The 22,246-nt window shown below is 41.3% G+C and overlaps 1 protein-coding gene across 1 annotated transcript in view; it reads left to right on the forward strand.

The window, feature by feature from the left end:
- The window catches only part of LOC311062402 (uncharacterized protein), a 700,443-nt gene that overhangs the window by 289,972 nt on the left and 388,225 nt on the right, over positions 1-22,246 (forward strand). The window lies entirely within an intron of this gene.

Raw genomic sequence — 22,246 nt, forward strand, 5'->3', positions numbered from 1 at the left:
TATACTTTATTGACTGGGGTCCCCCAGGGTTCTGTAATTGGTCCCCTGCTTTTTCCCACCTCTACACCAGATCTCTTGGGTGAAAATAGCAGATCTACAAGCTATCTACTAGCTAAGATCCACATCACAAAGAGACACATTGTGAGCAGTGTTCATTTTGACAGCAAATTATAGTCATATTTTAGTCATTCTGAAATGTTTTAGACTAAATATCATAAGATTTTTGTCGACTAAATCTACAGTTGGTTTAGTCGACTGAAATATATTTTGTCGGGTCGTGATGGCGTCGTAATGCCTGATTTATACTTAGCTGTGTGCCGAAAATAACTGATCTACAAGCTCACAATGGGCCGGATGCATAAAGGGAATTGCGACCATATTTTGTACGTACCGGCATTTAGGACAAGTCGTACATATCCACCTGATGCATAAAGATTTTTTGGTCTGTGTTTTGTGCGTCAGGTGCGCACGTTCTCAGGTCAGCCCCGAGGCTGGCGTACCAGGGCTGAAATGTGCGTATGTCTTTAGAATGCTTTATTCTTCATGTCAAAATCAATTACAACAGTGGCAAACCTCAAATAAAATATATATGTGCCCAACATTTGTCAACACATATATATTAAAAAAAAAAAAAAAATGTCAAACGATGTATTGCTTAGACATGATGTAGATTCCACCGCTTTTTATTTATTTTCTAGGCTATGAGTCGCATTTAGAGCTGAAAAGGTCCCTCAGTGTGTTTGCCAGCAGGCCATCTCAGCCAAAGTGTCACGTAATAATGAAAATAGGCTATCATGCCTTAATGAGACTGCGGAGAGACTGACGCACCTCAGTGTCCGTGCCGCGGTATTAATTTGTAGGCTAATAGTCTACTGTAGGCTACTCTACTGTATATTGATCACATGAACGCCACACACAACAGCCTAATAAATATTACCATCTGATGAGGAAACTAATAGTGGATGAAAGCTGTGTTCAGAAGATCTATTCCCCATTCCGACGTAGGACAGTGATATATTAATCAAAAAATAACTAATTTAATCAATAAGTAATCAATAAGCTCTGGTCCATAATCGGATAGCAGCGTTCCACTTGGATGCTGGATTTCATAATCTTTTTACCTTGGTAAAGGTGCGCAATGTTCATTAGAAAAGGCTTATAGGCTATAATATCCTTTCCACGTTTTATTAGCCTTTTATTTGGTAATGGGGTTAAACCTTGTAAACGTCTTTATTCTCATTACACATGAGAGCATTTATTACGTGATCCGCTTCCAGACAGAACAGTAAGTTGTCAAGGCGATGCGACACCGCATCTGTTATCTTTATTCTTTAGACGGCGGAGTTTAACTTGCATCAGCGTTGCCAGATGTTGTGAGAGAAATAAGCAACCAGGTCTATGAAAATAAGCCCAAAAGAAGCAACTGACAGCCCATTATAAGAACTTTAATTAAACCGTAGTGAGCTTGTAGATCTGCTATATATATATTTTTAAATCTTGTAATAAAATGTGGAATATTTGGAAGATTTTTTAAACATTTTAACAACACAAATCTGCCTCCAGCGGGCACAAAACATTTTCAGATGGGGCTTATAGGGATAAATTAGCCTACATATTAACTTGGGGGTCCATGATATAAAAATATTTGACAACCACCGGTTAAAATAATTGAACAATTGTGAAGCAAGCCCAAATAATGAACTACACTTTAGAAACAAGCCCAAAAAAACGCACCCCACAGCTCCCAATATTTACAAGCAACTTTACAGAAAAATAAGTCCAAATTCGCTTATAATAAGCGGACATGGCAACACTGTTTAACACGGTTCAGCACGGTGACGTTGAAGTTGGATGCTGTTGGATGCAGCCTTCCAGAGAGTAATCATCACACCTGGTCATACGCACGTCTCTGTCATATACGACACCCCTTTTGAATCGCACGTCCGTTAGTGAGTACCAGAAATACGACCTCCTTTACGAACTTCATTTACACCATATTTACGACCCTCGTTTTGAATCGGGGCCAATGTGTCTGTGACGTGTTGTGAGCTTGTTGATTGGCCGAGCGCAACCAAACATAAAATAATTTGTCTTTTAGTTCTACTGGATCTCTTCTCCACTCGTCCCTCACTAACATTTTAGTCTAGTTTTTATTTAGTTTCCATTTTTTTTGTCATAGTTTTAGTCGACAAATTTAACAGTGATTGTGAGCTTGTACATCTGCTATTTCCAGTGGATTCTCATCTATTATGACATGTCCAGAATAGTGACAGTAGGGTTGATGTGTTCACTGTCTCTGCTCTCCTACTGCTGTGAACATGTTGTTGATTGACTAGACTTCATGTCATTGACTCTCATCTTAGACTCTGTCAATCACTCTGGATTCAAACATCTACTAAATGTGTTAATGAACTCAAATCAATCATTGTTTATTCATTGATTCATTATTACATCATTGTTTCCTCACTCATTCCATTATTGTGTTTTCATTGAATATGAATGTGATATTATTCTCATTCTTCACATGTTATTGTATGATCATGTGTAGAAGTATGAATAGTTTAATAAATGTATTCTTGACAGTCAGTCGTTGTTCCTGTGTATTGATATTCATAGTGTTGTCATGACAACATGGCCACAGCTCATTGGTCATGTATAATAACTACGTTGGAGCAGGGCTCATCAATGTGTCCGTGGTAAAGTTTAGATTCTCTGTTTTACATAACATTATTGTTCTTATTTTGATCATAATAAAGAAAAACATCACATGGATGCAACTGGGCCGTATCATCAGTGTTGTAGCCTGGGGTCATCAGGTGTTTCGGGTCTCGCAACTTACAACATACACCCTCGCCCAGGTGACCCAGTCAGGGTTGATCAAGCCCCGACTTACGTCCCAGTAGCTACCCACGGTCAGTCCTATAGGGAAAGACAGGGCCACTCAGTCCGCTTCTCCGGAAGTACTCTGCCGGGACTCGGGGAGGCTCTGGCCCGTGGAGGGACTAGGCTCTGTGTGTTGTCTCCTGGCCGGGCTCCTCCTTTGTCTCACCAGGTCCAGGACCTGAGCGCTGTACCAGATCAGGTGCACCGCCCCGATCCAAACATTTCCTTCTGGCGTGATGGTTCCTTGGGCCGATACCACTAGATCGGGCCGTCTAATGGTAATAGTAAGATAAGAACCAATTACTGAATGTCAGTCTCCAGGTTTTCTTAAGAATATGTATGACACTGATTTACTACCACACTATATGGCACACATTATGTGTCCACTAGTACTAGTGGTTCTCACACCTTTTATTTGCAAGGTCCGCAGCCTAATACATATGATTTTGGGGGTCCTTGACATGGAAAAGTTGGATCACCACCGAGCAACAAACTGTAAGGATTTGGAAAACAGCAGATCTACAAGCTAGAGTGCCGCGCTATGAGCTTGGGGGGTCCAGGGGGTTCCCAGCTAAATTAGTTAACGTAGTGTCACTATCATTTTAACCACTTTAATAGCTTTGGCTATTCCAAAGGAGCACTTTGGCAATAACTATAAGCTCATAGCGCAGCACCAAGTGCCGCACTATGAGCTTATAGATCTGCTATTTTTGTAAAATCTTGAAGATGTGTGCATATCTTTGAATATCAACACATTTTCAGATGGGGGTCTGCGGCCAAATACATATCAATTTAGGGGTCCTTGGCATGAAAAAGGTTGAAAACCACTGGATTAAACTATAGAGAGAGGTTAGACTTGTAGGCTGCTTTACTTTGTGATAGATAAGTCATAACCCTGGAAAAGAAAACTAAACCCAACTCACACTGCTTTACAAAACAAATACAAGATGTTGGGGACACGTTCACTCTGTGTCAGAGCTGGGAATCACACTTTCAACTTCACATTGTGTAGACAGGCTCTGGATCCATTGAGACACTGTATTAAATGTTATGTTAAAAGCTTCATCAAAAGACAAATGGATAATGACATAAAGACCAGAGGCTTTGTGGTTTCTAAACCTTCAAACATCTAGACAAGCAACACAACAAACCATAGACTAATATGCTGTTAAAAGTTTTGTTTTCTTCTTTTTATTGTATCATTGTTTGTTGTTAACCCTTTAAGACCGGGAAAGCATCATATGTGTCATTTTAAGATTTACTTGGGCTATTAAAAAATAGCAGATCTACAAGCTCATAGCGCTGCACTGAGTGCCACGCTATGAGCTTGTAGATCTGCAATTTTGTTTTAATCGTTTGTGCAAATCTTGGAATATATATATTTTTAAAGCGAACATAAAATATTTAGAAGCAAAGATTTGAGTTACAAAATGTCTGCTTAAATTTTTTTTTACATTTGCACAAATGTTCATGATTTTACAAAAATAGCAGATCTACAAGCTCATAGCGCGGCACTCGGTGCCGTGCTATGAGCTTGTAGATCTGCTATTTTTGAATAGCCAAAGAAGTCTTAAAATGACACACAGATGCGTTCCCGGTCTTAATCAAAGCAGAATGAAGACTGATGAAGCAAGGCAGCAGGCAGCACAGTGTGTTGAAGCTCTGTCTACATGATCCAGAGGTTCGAGGGTTTAAATCCCACCCAGCTCTTTACTCTGAAGCTTTCCCCATGCAGGTCCAGTCCATTGTTTTTCATGAACATTCAAACATCTAAACGAGCAATAGAACAACAATTATACACAAACATTTTAACTGCATATCTTTATATGCATTTTGCTTCATTGTTAAATGTATGTTAAGAGGACACTGTCTACATCAGGGGTTTTCAACAAGGGGGTCCGGAACCCCTAGGGGGTCCTCAGAGCTACTATAGGGGGTCCACCAAATCTTTGTGTGATAGGATTTAGTTTTTTTTTTACATTAACCACTTGAACCCTAGAATTCCTTTTCTGAGGGGAACATTAGCCGAAAATAGCAGATCTACAAGCTCTCAACGCCTTGCGCTGCGAGGCGTTGAGAGCTTGTAGATCGGCTATTTTTGGCAAAGAGGCTGGTGATCACTGGAAGACTCTGGGTGAGAGCATTTTATGGGGGAGGGGGGTCTCACATTTTAAATTAAGCACCATATGTTGAGGACAATGGTGATTTAAATATATATATATTATTATGTGTAAATCTTCTTAAGTTTGTGCGTAATGACAAAAACATCTAAAAGTCACCTTTGGACAGACTACAAGGAGTGGAGCAGTCCAAATGTCCCATAATGTCCTATTTTAACCTAGTGGTATGTCCCATCCACCCCGTGTCATTTAGCATTGATCTCTTTTCTCTCTGCTCGCTTTTACACTCACTTTGAATATTACTTTATCTGAACTGAATTATGTGAAGAAAAAAAACAAATTGTTTTGGGCTTATGCTTGATATGTTCATTAGTTGTAATATTCATATATACATATGTTAACTAACAAGCAATGGTGTAAAGTAACTAAGTACATTTAAGTACTGTGGTGATCCACATCGAAAGTCATCCAGAGACATTCACTAAAGAGGGCTTGTCCCTTTAAGAGCGGGGGTTAAAGGATATAGTGACTTCCGGTTCCGGGTGAAGTTTGTTGTTGTTATGGCTGACCGCAGTGAATGAACGTAGTGTATGAATGTATTAATGTATTAATGTAGTGCTCACTGTGAAATTAACTAAACTACCTCTACCTGCCTACGTCTCCTGTCTCATCCTCCATGTTGGTGACTGTGTGTAAAGGAACATGTTAAAACACGCTCATGAGCTCTAACGCAGGATGGAACGAAATACTTACGACGGCACGAGTGATGACGCTGTTGGAGGAGGAGCCACCGGCAGCCGGTCAATACTGGGTCAGTACGTATCCATGGTTACCATGACGCTCTTTGTCACAAGCGTCATGGAACCTAAAGTTCTTTTACAATTACAACTCTCACATGTACATAAACGTTCACATTTTAAATATAAAGTGCTGACCCCTGAGCCACGGATGTTTCAAGTTGACCTGACCCGCGATAAGGACCCGTATCTGCCGTATTGTTCAATAAAGAGCTTTTTAATCAGATCGCCGGCCATTTTCTCCGATGCTTTCAACTATGCGACACTAATGGTTGGGAGATGTATTGCACTGTGATACATTACATAAAAAATAGAAAATGGCCGGTGATCGGATTAAAATGCTTTTTATTGAACAATACGGAAGATACGGGTACTTCTGAGGACCCGTACATAATTGTAATATCCGTGGCTATGTGGTAAACACTTTATATTTGAAATCTGAACGTTTATGTAGATATACAAGAGATAAATGGAGAAAGTGCAAACACCAGTTTGAAGTTCATCCATGACTGTGACGATATGACGGTCATGTTTCAGGGCTATTCCACTGGGCTGCATTGGTCCCGTTTATTTGATTAAAGTTAGACGTTCGTTTACGCTGGTATTTTATGTAGTTAAGATTAATAATGAACTCACCTTGATGTTGATCCACATTTACAATTGTGATATGTTATTTCAGCTCATTTCACCTTGTTATTAAATGTTATTTCAGCTCATTTCACCTTGTTATTAAATGTTATTTCAGCTCATTTCACCTTGTTATTAAATGTTATTTCAGCTCATTTCACCTGGTTATTAAATGTTATTTCAGCTCATTTCACCTTGTTATTAAATGAGCTTGTAGATCTGCTATTTTTTGAAAAATCATGAACATTTGGGCAAATCTTTGAATATATATATATTTTTTTTAAAGTGAACAACTTTGCTTCTGGGGGTCCCTAGAACATTTTTTTTAGATGGGGGACCGTGGCCACACATCATTTTGGGGGTCCTTGACATGAAAACGTTTTAGAACCACTGATATATATATGTTGTTTCAGCCCAGTAAACATTTTTGCTTTTAGAAATACATATTGATAGATTTGCTTACATTTTCACGATTAAACAAGAATGACCAAAGTCATAATCTTTTCATAGACCTGATTACTTGTTTTTTGGATTGCTTGTTTCTCTCGCTTAGCGTCGCAGATTAACGCTGTAATGTTTTTTATATAAGTGGTGGCAACATTTTGTGACACCACACGGGTCTTCCCAACAATAGCTAAGATTGAAGTCAGTGTGAACATGGCCAAATAATAACTTAGCTAATAGCCAAACTAGGTCTAATGAAGCACGCCAGCATTTAGGCTAACCCTCCGGCCTGAAGCTCTCTTGTTGTGATTTGTGTTCGTCCATGCTGGCCCCTAATATGGTCTGCTTCCGGGTAGATCAACCTAACTGACAATGAGGATCGTTCTGATTGGTTCCCTTCCCAACTAGTCCCTCAAAAAGAGTAATTCTGATTGGATCTCTTCGCCATTCGTCCCGCCCTAACATTTTCGTCTCGTCTAATTCGTTGACTAACGTGTCCATTACATTTTCGTCTCCCCATTGGCTTAAAAGGGGGGCTTAAAAGGGGGGAAGTGTGATGGACAGCCAGGACAGCCAATGACACTTAGGTGTCACAAAATGTCACTCGGGTGTCGACACTTTTCACTCGGGTGTCGGACTAAGACTAGTGCTGTTTATAGAGCCGCGCTAGCGCATGCGTCTAAAAAATAAATAGCAGATCTACAAGCTCATAGCGCAGCACAGAGTTTGTGTTGTAGGGCTGTTGTATTGGCTTACATTAAACTAAACATGAATATGTATGTGTTGTAGGGCTGTTGTATTGTCTTACATTAAACTAAACATGAATATGTATGTGTTGTAGGGCTGTTCTATTGTCTTACATTAAACTAAACATGAATATGTATGTGTTGTAGGGCTGTTGTATTGGCTTACATTAAACTAAACATGAATATGTATGTGTTGTAGGGCTGTTGTATTGTCTTACATTAAACTAAACATGAATATGTATGTGTTGTAGGGCTGTTGTATTGTCTTACATTAAACTAAACATGAATATGTATGTGTTGTAGAGCTGTTGTATTGGCTTACATTAAACTAAACATGAATATGTATGTGTTATAGGGCTGTTCTATTGTCTTACATTAAACTAAACATGAATATGTATGTGTTGTAGGGCTGTTCTATTGTCTTACATTAAACCATGTGGTTTAAGAAGATTTTGTGTCAAGGCACACATGTATAACCTGACTCTGCCAGATGGGGGCGGTATTGACTTCACAATACAGCTTGTCTTTGTTGTGTTTGTTTTTTAGGATACATAATATGTCTCTAGTGGGAAATGAGGGCTGATGTAGATAATAATAATTCATAAATAGTTTTATATATTGCATAATGTGTGCTGCCTTGTCAAATACATGATACAAGCACACCTGGATTGTCTCACACTGTTTTGGGAACCATTGCATTAGACTGTGCAGGTTTCAAGGATGTTTTACTACCTTTAAATTCATGACGATCCCTGACACTTCATCTATTGTTTTAACACTACAGAAGATGTATGTATTGAATTTTGTTTATTGCAACAATTATTTGCAGTGATATTGCAGCTCATTAATTTGGACCTTTTCTTTTCTTTTCTTTTCCCATTTTCAGGATCTCCACTTTCCAGACGAGCAGAATTGGAGAAGGAAGACTCAGTCCATTACAGACAAGTAAATAGGTACAGTTTATGTACAGTGACTACAGCACCTCATCACTCTTAAGATAATGTCATCTTATTGGGCTAAAAGACGTAAAGTCAACACATTAGTGAGAGAGACAGAGCAGGATATCCTCATTGAATATCATTTAACTGCTGCTGCTAATGCAGTTACAAACCTTCACTGTTTAGAGAGCACAACTCCTGTCACAACCTCTTCTGAGTGCCTGCTAGATGCTTTACCAACTACATCAGACTTACCAATAAACCGACCACTAATTATCAGTGATCAGAGTGAAAATATCAACTCCTAAACCTCAAAGGCTTCACCAGGTTTTCATTTTGAAAGTATAGATGGGGCTGACAACATTGAATCTGAAAATGACTGATAGTGATAAACATAATGAAGATTTACTCATGATAAGTTTAAAATATTGGGCAACATCCTGAGCGTTCAAAGGTAGCCTCCCTGAATGACTGGAGACCGGTGGCCCTTACTCCAATTGTGAGTAAGTGCCTTGAGAGTCTGGTGAGGGACTATATCTGCTCTGTGCTGCCCGACACACTGGACCCATGGCAATTTGCATATCGTCGAAATTAATCAACAGACGATGCAGTTGCCCTGGCTCTCCATTCTGCACTCACCCACCTGGACAAGGGGAAGAACAGATACGTTCGGATGCTATTTGTGGATTATAGCTCGGCTTTTAACACCATCGTCCTCACCAGACTGGAAACTAAACTCAAGGACCTGCACTCGTCCATGTGCAGTTGGATACTGGACTTCCTATCGGGCCGGCGTCAGGTGTTGAGAATGGGCAACATTACATCGGACCCCTTGACCCTCAACACAGGAGCCCCCCAGGGCTGTGTGCTGAGCCCTCTCCTCTACTCTCTGTATACCTTCGACTGTGCAGCCACACACAGCTCAAATGTCATCATCAAGTATGCAGATGACACGAATGTCATGGGCCTGATTGACAATGACGATGAGACGGCCTACAGAGCAGAGGTCGGAGCACTGACAATGTGGTGCCAGGAGAACAACCTTGCTCTCAATGTCGATAAGACCAAGGAGATCATCGTGGACTTCAGCAGGCAGGAGAGAGAGCACGCACCCATCTGCATCAATGGTGTGGCAGTGGAACAGGTCGCAGACTTCAAGTTCCTCGGAATAAACATTTGGAGGGACCTCAAGTGGACCACACATACCACGCAGGTGGTGAAAAAGGCCCAACAACGGCTGTACTGCCTCCGGCGTCTGAAAAAGTTCCGAGTGAGCCCCCGCATCCTCAGGGCGTTCTACACCAGCACCATTGAGAGCATCCTGATGAGCGGCACCACCGCTTGGTTCGGAAACTGTACCACAGCCGAACGCAAGGCTCTACAGAGAGTGGTGCGAACAGCGCAGCGCATCGTGGGCGGTGAGCTTCCCCCTCTCCAGGCCATACATGAAAAAAGATGTGTGGCTTTAAGGCCGGAAGCATCATCAAGGACACTTTCCACCCGAGCCACGGTCTGTTCAAGCCGCTGCGACACCCACGGCCAGGCAAGCGATGGAGGAGCATCGGTAGCAGCACCACTAGACTCTGGAACAGCTTTTATCCAGCAGTAATTAGGCTGCTGAATGAAAACTAAACTTGCAGACACTGTACACTGAGTTCACTGAACTGTGTGTTTATATAGATATGATCTATGATCTATATTTTAATTACAGACACATTTTGCCCTTAACTTATTACTTAGGCCTACATTAAGCCACTCTCTTAAATGCACTTTACTGTACTTCTACCTCTTCTATCTTTTAACTGCATTAATGGGCTTGTACAATTAAGAATTTCACCCATATTACCTGTAATGTGATGTGACAATAAAGTTTGATTCTGATTCTGATTCTACCGGTTAGGCCTGTCCCCGACTAAGGATTTGATTAGTCGAATCTAATTGGTGACTAATTGCCGATAGTCGACTGGCAGTCGACTAATGCAAATTTTTTTTTTTTTTGCATAATTCGACTGAGATTGTCAGTGGAATCAGTCTGATTCAACTGCCAATCTCTCAGTCAAATCATGCAAAAATATGTTATGCAATAGAGGAACATTCTATTTGGGCTGTAGGGGTGCTTAGTGTCTGATATAACATATGCTATTGGTTTATCCCAATAAATCATGATGTATATCCTATTTTTGACAAACTATTAGTTAATTAATATAACAAACTAGGCCAATCTCAGTCGAATAATTAAATAAATATTATTATTATTTCTTAATTTTTATTTTATAATTCGACTAAGAGATTGGCAGTCAACCCAGACACCCCTCGATTGATTAGTCGACTATTCGACTTATAGAGGTCAGGCCTACTACCGGTACACTTATTTTACAGTTTTTCTTTTCTATACATTTTGAGTAGCCAATTATGTTTTACCCCTTTTTCTCCCCATTTTAGTCGTTAAGCCAATTAATTCCTCTCCACACACATGTCTGTGTTGTCACTGCTGTCGTATCCTACTGACTCACCTGGCAGTGAGGAGCCCCCACCAGGAGGACGTAGAGCCTTCGTCCTACTCCTCCCACCCAACACTCCCCGCTGACAGGTGCCCCCCACCAGCCCGTAGGAGTACATGCAATGACCGATATCACCCCCCCCCCATTATTACCTGTGGTGAGTAATCTGTGCAACACATACAGTATGTATACATCTAGGAAGCTCACACTGTGACACATTACGAGCTTGTAGATCAGCTATTTTTGCAGAACGTTTGCTTATTTTCAAGCATGTTCACCTACATGACCAGAACAGGGATGTCACGGTTAATTTACAGAACAATTACATTTGTAACTAAACCAAGTATTCTATATGTTTTGCTTCAACACTGGACTGCAGTCATGTTAATGGTCATTTCCCCTGTGCTCTTTCCAGAGACCTTTTGATGAAGCTAAGCGACCAGAGACCAAGTACACCTCAACAATGTGTCCAACCTCCCACATAGAACCTGAGGACGAAGGAGAACTACGGCAGAAAAGAAGATCCGGGTAATAGTGATCGCTCTTTTCTTTGTCTTTTCTCTCTCCCCTCAGCGTGGCCCTGACAGGGCCTGCTGTCTAGGGTTAGTCTGTACCTCTCTCCTTCTTTCTATCACCATGCCATCACACCAATCACAGCTCAGCTTATGCTACCACATGGATTCAGCTAACCACACAGCTCAGCTGACATTGGCTCATGATAACGGCTTGCCTCATGCTAGACCAATCACAGATCAGCTCACACTAGGGCAGGGGTCTTCAACAGGGGGTCCGGGACCCCTGGGGGGTCCTCAGAGCTACTACAGGGGGTCCCCCAAATCTTTGTGTGATTTTTACATTAACCACTTCAACCAAGCATCCGTATTCTAAGGAGAACTTTAGCCAAAAATAGCAGATCTACAAGTGTATAACGCCTCGCGCTGCGAGGCGTTGTACGCTTGTAGATCTGCTATTTTGGCAAAGTCGTTTGTTGTAGGGGGAAAAAAGAGCAGACTAAGTACAGAGTGAAAGGTCAGGTATACTAAGTATTGTTTAGGTACATGGTTGAATGTCTAGAAATACACATTAACATGAATCCAACATGATAGTGCTGTGAAACAAGTCTATGAAGCTGCCTATGAAATCTATGAAAATAATATTATCTCGCTCTCAGCCAAGGGGTTCTTGGCCTGAAAACGTTGAAGACCCCTGCACTAGGGTGTTGGAGCAGCATTGGTGATGTGTAGGTATTGTTCAAGGTATCATTTATTGAATACTTTATTAACAATTTGCAACTAGTACAGGGGTACAATTATACAAGTAATGCTAAAAGTATAACACAAAAAGGCCTGCTGGCTTGTTTCCATTGTGGTCCTATGTATTCAGACTGTAGACGTGGTTCATTAACATAGTATGACTACATTGTGTATATTGTATTCTTTAGGCCAAATCCCCAGTATGAGCACTCAGACTCTGATGACCAATCGAGTGGCGATGTTAAAAGAAGACGGTTTGCCAAACCACCTGAAGTGGGTTTCCCAGGTATTGACACAATGCAATGTATTTATTTTATATAGGCACTCTTGTAACTCTGGACAATATAAAGCCCTGTGATCACTGTGACACAGTTAACAACTAATTACACCTGTCTGACATTGTACCAACAAAAAAACTGACCATTTTGATTACAACACTGGGCTTGTGCATTGGTTGCAGTTAGCCTATATAGTTTTTGCCCAAAATAAATACATTGTGAATGACATTATGCCAACTAAATTATGTTGTAGGAGAGACACCAACATCCAGCAAGCCTCGAGCTGTGCGGTCCCCAGACCAGGAAATGAATGGTATGTTGCTATCAATGCTAAAACATCAACTGGATAATTGTTTAAACACAATTTGCAGTATCTTCAATTCTCACACTGGCTGGTTTACCTTTTTAGATTCATTGAATGGCAGCTTCGGCTATTTAAACAATTAGCTGTCTCCTGATCCAAATAACAGTAATTGAACCCATATTATCATGTGTGTTTGTTCTTGTGAGGAGCGAGCTGGCATCATGCATGCAACAGAAGACATGTTATCTAAATTAAAATGTGTTGCATTTCAGATATAACACCAAGATCAACTCCAGCTCACTACAAAACTCCACCCTCAATGGTATGTCACAATAATAATTATGTGTAGTAGAACACCATGCTTTTAGATGGAGCACTCTGTATACATTTAGTCACAACTTGTTTTCCATCGTTCCTTTGTAGATCTGCTTACTGGCACCTATGGCAACTACCTGTAATCACCACCTGAGCAAGTTCATAATGGTGAGTTATCAAGCAGTCAGCAGTCACATAACATAATATTCTGTATGTATATGTTTAAACATCTGTGTTGTGTCATGTGTGTTTTATCACTTTATCTTTATGACGTTTTTGATGAAAGTGTAAATTAGGACGGTGCATTTAGCTTTCATCCCTTTATTTTATCCCTGGGTCAGAGCAATGCATTACATCTAGGGATAAGCTGAAAGGAAATCAAACATTTCCTTACATGGGCGGTTACAATAGTGTCATATGCTAATAATTTCACTGCCTTGTGCATTTCCTACTGTGTGTTTCAGCTGGGATGTCAGGATTTGGTGCTGCCCATTACCACAGCTCCAGGCCTCACAGCGAGCAAGTACAAGTACTGGTATGATACCCTACTCTTTTACACTAACGTTTAGAGAGACGGGGACACAGAACTCAATGAATACTATTTGACACATAAGTAGGACTTACAATGCAGATGTTGTGTTCAGACATCCTGTGGTAGTTGACAACAATATGCTGCAACATCAGGCTGTGTTGCTACTCCCAAACTATAGAATACAGAAGTCCTGACGTCACTCGTTCATCCCCTGGGTCCTAAAGTAATTTCTCTATGGAGAATAACATTGGGTCATCTTAGAATCGTCTCATATAAAAATTGTGGTTCAAAAAGAAACAAACTGTCCCGGCGATATTGTCAGGGAGGAGGCTCTGTATCGTTTATGATAGTCAGTCACTCATATTTGATACAGTCCATTTCTGGTGAAAATTTAACTAATTTGGTGGAAGTAACATTAGTGTTTTCTCACCGTCAGTTTATGCTTCAGAGTAAAACCGCCGGGATCATTTGTTTATTTTTGGAACACAGTTATTATTTGACTCAATATTAAATACGTCTATGGGGATTCAGAACGGGGGGAATTAAACGAGACCCAGGTAGGATGCGTAAATCACGTCAGACTTCGGTGCTCTACAGTGAAATATAACTAATGATTTTGTTTCTGCAGGGATATGGGGAATGGGATGCGGCTCGGTGCAGTACACCCCCCTTGGACCCCCACAACGTGCACAAAATGGTATGCCATTGTATTCCTCTCTAATGAACCCAATGTACTACGAAAATGTAAAGTAACATCTTTGTAGACAAATCAAATCGCATTAGTCTTGTTTTTTTATGTAAATGTTACAGCATTTGTTTGTCCCTCCTCTAGACTTCTTTGCAATGGTAAGAGAACAAGACGATTGCGCTCTTCTTTGTTCATCTGCCCTCTTTGATTGAATACTTTATCAACAGTTTGAACAAAGTACAGGGGCACAGTTATACAATAATGCTAAAAGCCAAGGGTAACAAAAAGCCCTGAGGGCTTGTTTTTATTGTGGTCCTGTGTATTCAATTCATCTGTATGAGTTCTCTCTCCTGATAGGATACTGAAACTGCCCTTTCTGTTTACTAAAGAGCTGTAGGGAAGGGGAGACCCTGTTACTGACTAAACACTTGATCACAATGACTATCAGAATATATTCACTCACACTCACACACACACACACACACACACACACACACACACACACACACACACACACACACACACACACACACACACACGCACACACACACGCCTAATAACCTTTCAAAATGTGTGCAGTGATTAAGTCTCATGAATGTTTCTCATCCTATGTACATCTTCACACTGAACACTAGCTACCCACTACACCAGCCCCCAATATCTATCATTGACATCACACAGACTGCCTTACTGCCAATTCACGCACCTCTCATCCACACTGCATAATTGCTCCTCACACTACTTCATAGCCAACTGTCTTCACTTCTCAGCTCAACTCCTCGCAAAGACCACACGCTGCCAGCAGCACCAACCGCAGCCCAACACACCGAGACGCTCCTTGAGACTTTTGCGCCAGGCTGCAGCCACAGCACAACCTTCCTTGCAGTCTGTCTCCCAAACAAGGTAATGACTTATGCTCTTCTCCACTCTTGCACACATTCTCTCCACTGCACTGTCATACACCCCATACTCACACACCACATACATGCACACAGCCTGGGTATGTGTCTTTTTTTTATGTATGTAAATGTTACAGCATTTGTTTGGTCCTTCCTCTAGACTTCTTTAGTGCCCCCAGTTTGACCCCATTCAGTCAGTGCCTGATCATGGTTGCAATGGTAAGTGAACAAGACGATTGCTCTCTTCTTTGTTCATCTGCCCTCTTTGATTGCATACTTTATCAACAGTTTGAACAAAGTACAGGGGCACAGTTATACAATAATGCTAAAAGCCAAGGGTAACAAAAAGCCCTCGGGGCTCGTTTCCATTGTGGTCCTGTGTATTCAATTCATCTGTATGAGTTCTCTCTCCTGATAGGATACTGAAACTGCCTTTTCTGTTTACTAATGATCACACGCACACACACACACACTGTCACATGGCACAATGTCATTTTTCTTAAGACATTGCCATCCAGAAGATGACTTCAATGCTCTCTGAAGTACTTGTGGTGGTAAAGGACCTGTCCAGAGATGTGATGTTCATCAAGAATGAGTTGCCGGGGGCAACATGACCCCGGCTGGTAGTCAGGGACCAGGGGTCAGCCACAACCCATATGTTCCCCATCCAGCTGTCAATCACCAATGAAGATCACTTCAATGAGGCTGAATCATTGCTGAAGAATGAATCAGTCCGTCAAAAGATGGTCATTTATTTGACAGACTGAACTGCATTCATTTATGAAATGTGGATAATATCAGTGCGGTCTTGCTCTCATTTCCTCAGGGAAAAAAATGTGGTTAGTTATTGCCCTTTAGCTACTCGACCACATATAATTCTAGTCTACAAGTTCAAAACATGTCACGGTGCATGTAGTGAGATTGTAGATCTGCTATTTATGGAAACGTTTTCAAATTGTTCAAATATATTTTTTACATTTATATTGACATGACCAAAATTGTGACATCAGGGTTAAAGTGGTTAAACGTAACGACTGGCATGAACTTGACTGAATACCATGGGCTGGAATATCAGTGTATCAAGTGTGTAAAGACAAAGTTGGTCTCTGTGTATGAAATAAGAGTTGCTGTTATGCTGTTTCTAACGTATGTCCCACAGAACGTAGCTCAATACCAGTTAAAGCAGTGGCACTTTTTTTTCCTCTCGTCTGATTTAGATTGCTGGCCTGGCTCTGGTAGGAGGCACCAATTCAGAGAACCTGATCAGACGGATGCTGGAAACTGCTCTGACTAACGCCTTGGCCTGTCACTACAACTGGGCTGGAAAGAAAGACAAGCGTTGCAGCAGCAAGAAGCCATTCAAGGAAACAGCAATACAAGACTGCATGTTTGGTGAGTTTCCTCCCCTGCAAACTACTTAATAGCTTAAGTTTAGGGAGTGAGGTGTGACTGATGGTGATTCAGAACATAATTATGCTCTTTGTGAGCCATATAGATTGAATCCAACTCCTATAATGTATTGCATGTCTCCTCTCTGCCCTTGTTTCATGTCTCTCTGTAATCCCCTGTTGAAGAATAAAGCATGAAATGACAAAACTTAATCTAACAGAAAAGGTTAGGTTGGAATCAGGTGATGGTGAAAGTGCAAGCTATAAGAAATAAACCCAAAAAAAGACAACCTAATTGGTGAGCTTTAGAGGTGCTCGGATGCAAATTTAATTACCTGGATAGAGCCAGGCTAGCCGTTTGCTCCTCTTTCCAGTCCAGTCTATTAGCTAACTGGCTGCTGACTGTAGCTTGTGTTACTGTACAGAGTGAGGGTGATTTTATTATGAATACTAGAAAAAGTGCTCCTCGGAGCACAACTCTCCGCCGGCAGACTTGTGTTGGGAATGTTGGGAGTGTTCTACTTCTAGGAATATTCTACTTCTTATGCCGTCCTGTATCCCTCCTGCACACTCGCTCAATGCGGAAGTGGAGAGCCTCCTCGCCTCCTCCAACAACTGTCCTATCCATCCTGTCTGTATAAGTGTCCGATCAAACACTTACACAGGTCCGTGTCCGCCATATTCGTCCTGTCTGTATAAGTGTCCTATCCGTCTGTATAAGTGTCCTATCCGTCTTGTCTGTATAAGTGTCCTATCCGTCCTGTCTATGTAAGTGTCCTATCCCTCCTGTCTGTGTAAGTGTCCTATCCCTCCTGTCTGTATAAGTGTCCTATCCGTCCTGTCTCTATACTGTAAGTGTCCTATCCGTCCTGTCTGTATACTGTAAGTGTCCTATCCGTCCTGTCTGTGTAAGTGTCATATCCCTCCTGTCTATGTAAGTGTCCTATCCGTCCTGTCTGTATAAGTGTCCTATCCGTCCTGTCTGTATACTGTAAGTGTTCTATCCGTCCTGTCTGTATAAGTGTCCTATCCGTCCTGTCTGTATAAGTGTCCTATCCGTCCTGTCTGTATAAGTGTCCTATCCGTCCTGTCTGTGTACTATAAGTGTCCTATCCGTCTGTGTAAGTGCCATAAGTGTCCTATCTGTCCTATTTGCCAATTATGTATCAGCCATGCAGCCATTTCGTGATGGTGATGGTTTTATGGGACATACACACACACTCTTTCTCTCTCTCTCTCTCTTCCTCACTCTTATTTTTGTAATCTTGTCTTTCAGCTTAGGGTACCCCGCCACACTCTATTGTGTTTTTCTTGTGCATACAGTACAAGGTTTACAGCCTCATGGACAATACTGTTCTTTCATTGACAATAGACTGTTGTTCTTACAGTCAAAAAGGAGTCAAATGTTTACAGATTCATGGAAGACTTGAATCTTCAGGCTGTTCTTACAAACCCTCTTCTTTATGGGGGTATCTTGTGTCGCTGTATATTTGCACATACGATGTGTCCTCTGCATTTATTCCATGGCGTTTGGGGAGCAATAACAGGTTAAGAGTCTTGCTCAGGGACGCATTGCTGGCATGGCCTGGAATCGTACCTGGAACAACCAGGTTTCATTATTTCACAGTATTTCAAAAAAATTGGGTCATTTTATCGTCTACTCTGGCTTTTGGGAGCACCCCGGACAGTTTTTAAGTTGCTTGCTTCAGTATTTAGACATTTGATATTCGTTTTATCAGACACGCCCCTTTCCTTTACAAACCCATTGTAACTTCAAACTCCATTTTAACCATGTTAGATTCATCAGAAACACCCGTCCTGGGTTCTGGTGACTGATATTGTCCTCCTAATACGTGAGGAGACCGTGTTTTTTCAATTACTTTTTTCATTTATTTTTTTATAATTTGTTTGGAAAATGAAAAACATGTAATACAATAATACAATAATAAAGTGTGTGCGTGCGTGCGTGCGTGCGTGCGTGCGTGCGTGCGTGCGTGCGTGCGTGCGTGCGTGTGTGCGTGCGTGTGCGTGTGCGTGTGTGTGTCGACCCGCTCTCACTCTCAAGGCGTCAAGATCTGCTTACTATGGCAACTACCTGTAATCCCCACCTGAGCAAGTTCATAATGGTGAGTTATCAAGCAGTCAGCAGTCACATAACATAATATTCTGTATATATATATGTTTAAACATCTGTGTTGTGTCATGTGTGTTTTATCACATTATCTTTATGACGTGTTTGATGAAAGTGTAAAATAGGACGGTGCATTTAGCTTTAATCCCTTTATTTTATCCCTGGGTCAGAGCAATGCATTACATCTAGGGATCAGCTGAAAGGAAATCAAACATGGGCGTGTTGGCCACTGGGAAATGTGGGCCAATTCCAGAAAGGCCGCTCCATTCCAGGCCGACAAGGCCGGCCGTTAAAAAAACCCGGCCGAAATTAAGTAAAAAACGGCCAAAATTAAGTAAGAAATCCGGCCGCGCACCTTGCAGGCCTCTCTATCTTTGATTCCCATGCTAAATTAGGGGCCCAGCACGTCCCTGAAATCAAACATTTCCTCACATGGGCGGTTACAATAGTGTCATATGCTAATAACTTCAGTGCCTTGTGCATTTCCTACTGTGTGTTTCAGCTGGGATGTCAGGATTTGGTGCTGCCCATTACCACAGCTCCAGGCCCCACAGCGAGCAAGTACAAGTACTGGTATGATACCCTACTCTTTCACTACACTAACGTTTAGAGAGACGGGGACACAGAACTCAATGAATACTATTTGACATATTAGTAGGACTTACAATGCAGATGTTGTGTTCAGACATCCTGTGGTAGTTGACAACAATATGCTGCAACATCAGGTTGTGTTGCTACTCCCAAACTATAGAGTACAGAAGTCCTGACGTCACTCGTTCATCCCCTGGGTCCTAAAGTAATTTCTCTATGGAGAATAACATTGGGTCATCTTAGAATCGTCTCATATAAGAATTGTGGTCCAAAAATAAACAAACTGTCTCTGTGATATTATCAGGGGGGTGGATCTGTGACGAGCTCCACAGATCCAAGCCTCCAGCCACAGTGCATTACAGGTACAGATGGACCAATACTATATACAATATAATGATGTACCCATAGCATTGTGGTTGGAAGGATGGCGGGGGGGTGCGTGCTGGTGGTGGCTCTGCTTGCCCTCGTTTAAAACCTGATATTTACAAAACGGAGGATGGGAAGGTGATAGTGGAAGACGAGCTTTTAAACTTTATTTTGGTAAAAATGAAGGCACTAAGCCAGGATGAAACTTAACTGTCTATGAACACGAACATCTCAGTTGTATCTTACAATGCGCGAGGGCTGCGTGTTGGCTACAGTGAATCTGATAAAATCACGCCATATTGTTGTGGACAGACTGTTAGAGAGGTGTGACATTTTGTGAGACATTTTGTTAAGACCTTCCAGGTCTTGTGTGTCCAGGAAGGTCTCCTGGACACACAAGACCTGGAAGGTCTTAACTCCATCCATAAGGACTTTCACGGGGCGGGGGAATCCACCACCGACCTGTGTTCTAAAGTGGTACGAGGGAGGATACCAGGGGGAGTTGCCGCTCTGTGGAACAAAACATATGAGCAGTTGGTTAATGTCATTAGATTAGGAGTGGACTGGGCAATTGGAATTGAACTGTGTTGTAGCGACAAAAAGTGAATCATTTTGAATGTCTATTTACACCATATGAATGCTATCAGAATGAAGATGAGTATCTTAGCAGAATGGCATTTATTCAGTGATGTTGCTAGGTTTTCAATGTAATGGGTCCTGGGATGCAAGGGTGGTCTTTTAGATGGGTCCCAGGGACATTTTATGGGTCCCCAATTACACGTCCCCCCCCCTATCGTTTTCTTTGATCTCCAATCTCCATATCTTTTATGCGTGTGTGACTGTGTACATTATATCCTGATGCAGTGGATCTCAACCTTTTCAGGCAGCGACCCCCCAAAATAATCATATTTTAACTGGGGACCCCCCACCCTGAGGAATTAGGAGTTGAGGCACTTAATTTAGTTTGATTCAGTTCCACAGATACATATTGTGAAAATAGCAGATCTAGATCAGTGCGACCCGTTCCTGCTTTTCAAGACCGATACCGATATATATACATATATTAAAAAATCATAAATATATTTTTTCAAATGTATATGATTCTGTAGTATTAGCACACCTTATGGTAAGAAATACTAGTAGTGGGCAACAGGTGGATTTAACATACCTTTGACCAATAGAATACATTTAATCATAGAACCTTTTAATCATTATTATTATTTTATTTTGTATTATATATGAATGTAGAATTTATTTTTACTATTTATTGTGTAGACTGAAAACACTGGCTTACAGTGGAAGTATTGGCAAATAAAGAAATAGGAATTCAAGAAATAATGAAGACAAATACTGACAATGCCTATGAACATTGGCTTGCAGTTATTGCACATAGTCAACATGCAATAATACTATTAGGCTTGTCATTGAGAAAGGAGAATAAAGTTGTCTTTTTGAGGAGAAGTGGAACCTTATAAGTCACTTTAAGTTTAGCATGAGGGAGAGGGTCTACCCTCTTCAGGGAATTAATTGTTATGATATCTCTAAGCTACAGAAAACATCCAGTTGCCTATTAAACATACACAAGACACAGACGATAGACAACCGGTTACTTACAGCTGCCATTAATTAGTGCTTTTGTTTGCCTTTGTGGTCAAATCAGGGTCAAATGCATAGGATCAACGAGCCATCGTTAACCTGCTAATGTTACACAGCTGATTGGCAACATGCGTTAATCCACCACTCACTCTGATCTCCAAGCAAGTGGGAGAACACTCTAAAATCGGGGATTTTACTTTGGCTGGTCAATTTAAGATGACAACAGCAACAAAGATTAGTAGTAGACCTGTATGTATGATGATCAGTTATTATTCCAGACAGTGGTCTATCCAAGACGTTTTAACACGTTTAAGAGCAGGTCCTCATGCCGTCTCTCTCTCTCTCTCTCTCTGTGTGTAGCGTAGACTAACAGCGAGGGGCTGTGCTGCTGCTTCTGCCACACAACGCCGTTTAACCGAGTTATACTTCTCCAGTACAACGGTGTCTAACCGGAGAGTTATACTTCTCCACCAACGGTGCCTAACCGAGAGAGTCCATGTAGATCACAGCTGACAAATATTATATATTATCGGAGCTAATCGGAGCTGCGTCCCATGGACGCACTAGAGTTGTCATGAATGCGTCCTTTCGCAATATGGTGCGTCAGCGACGCAGGACGCAGGCCTACGAGCATCTCTGTTTATTATGTCTTTCATCCAGGATAATCCTTCCACCTGCATATATGTTGTTGGTGACATGAATGCTGATGTGTCTGATGCTAACTCCTTATTTGGAAAGCATTTAATGCAATTCTGTGTAGACAGTGGTCTGATTTTGTCTAGCAAAGTACTTTTGCCTGAGAAGAGCTATACTTATATTAGCGAGGCTTGGCACACTACTTCCTGGCTT

Source organism: Gymnoscopelus microlampas (genome assembly GCF_963454915.1).
Source record: "Gymnoscopelus microlampas genome assembly, chromosome: 15".
Taxonomy (NCBI): Eukaryota; Metazoa; Chordata; class Actinopteri; order Myctophiformes; family Myctophidae; genus Gymnoscopelus; species Gymnoscopelus microlampas.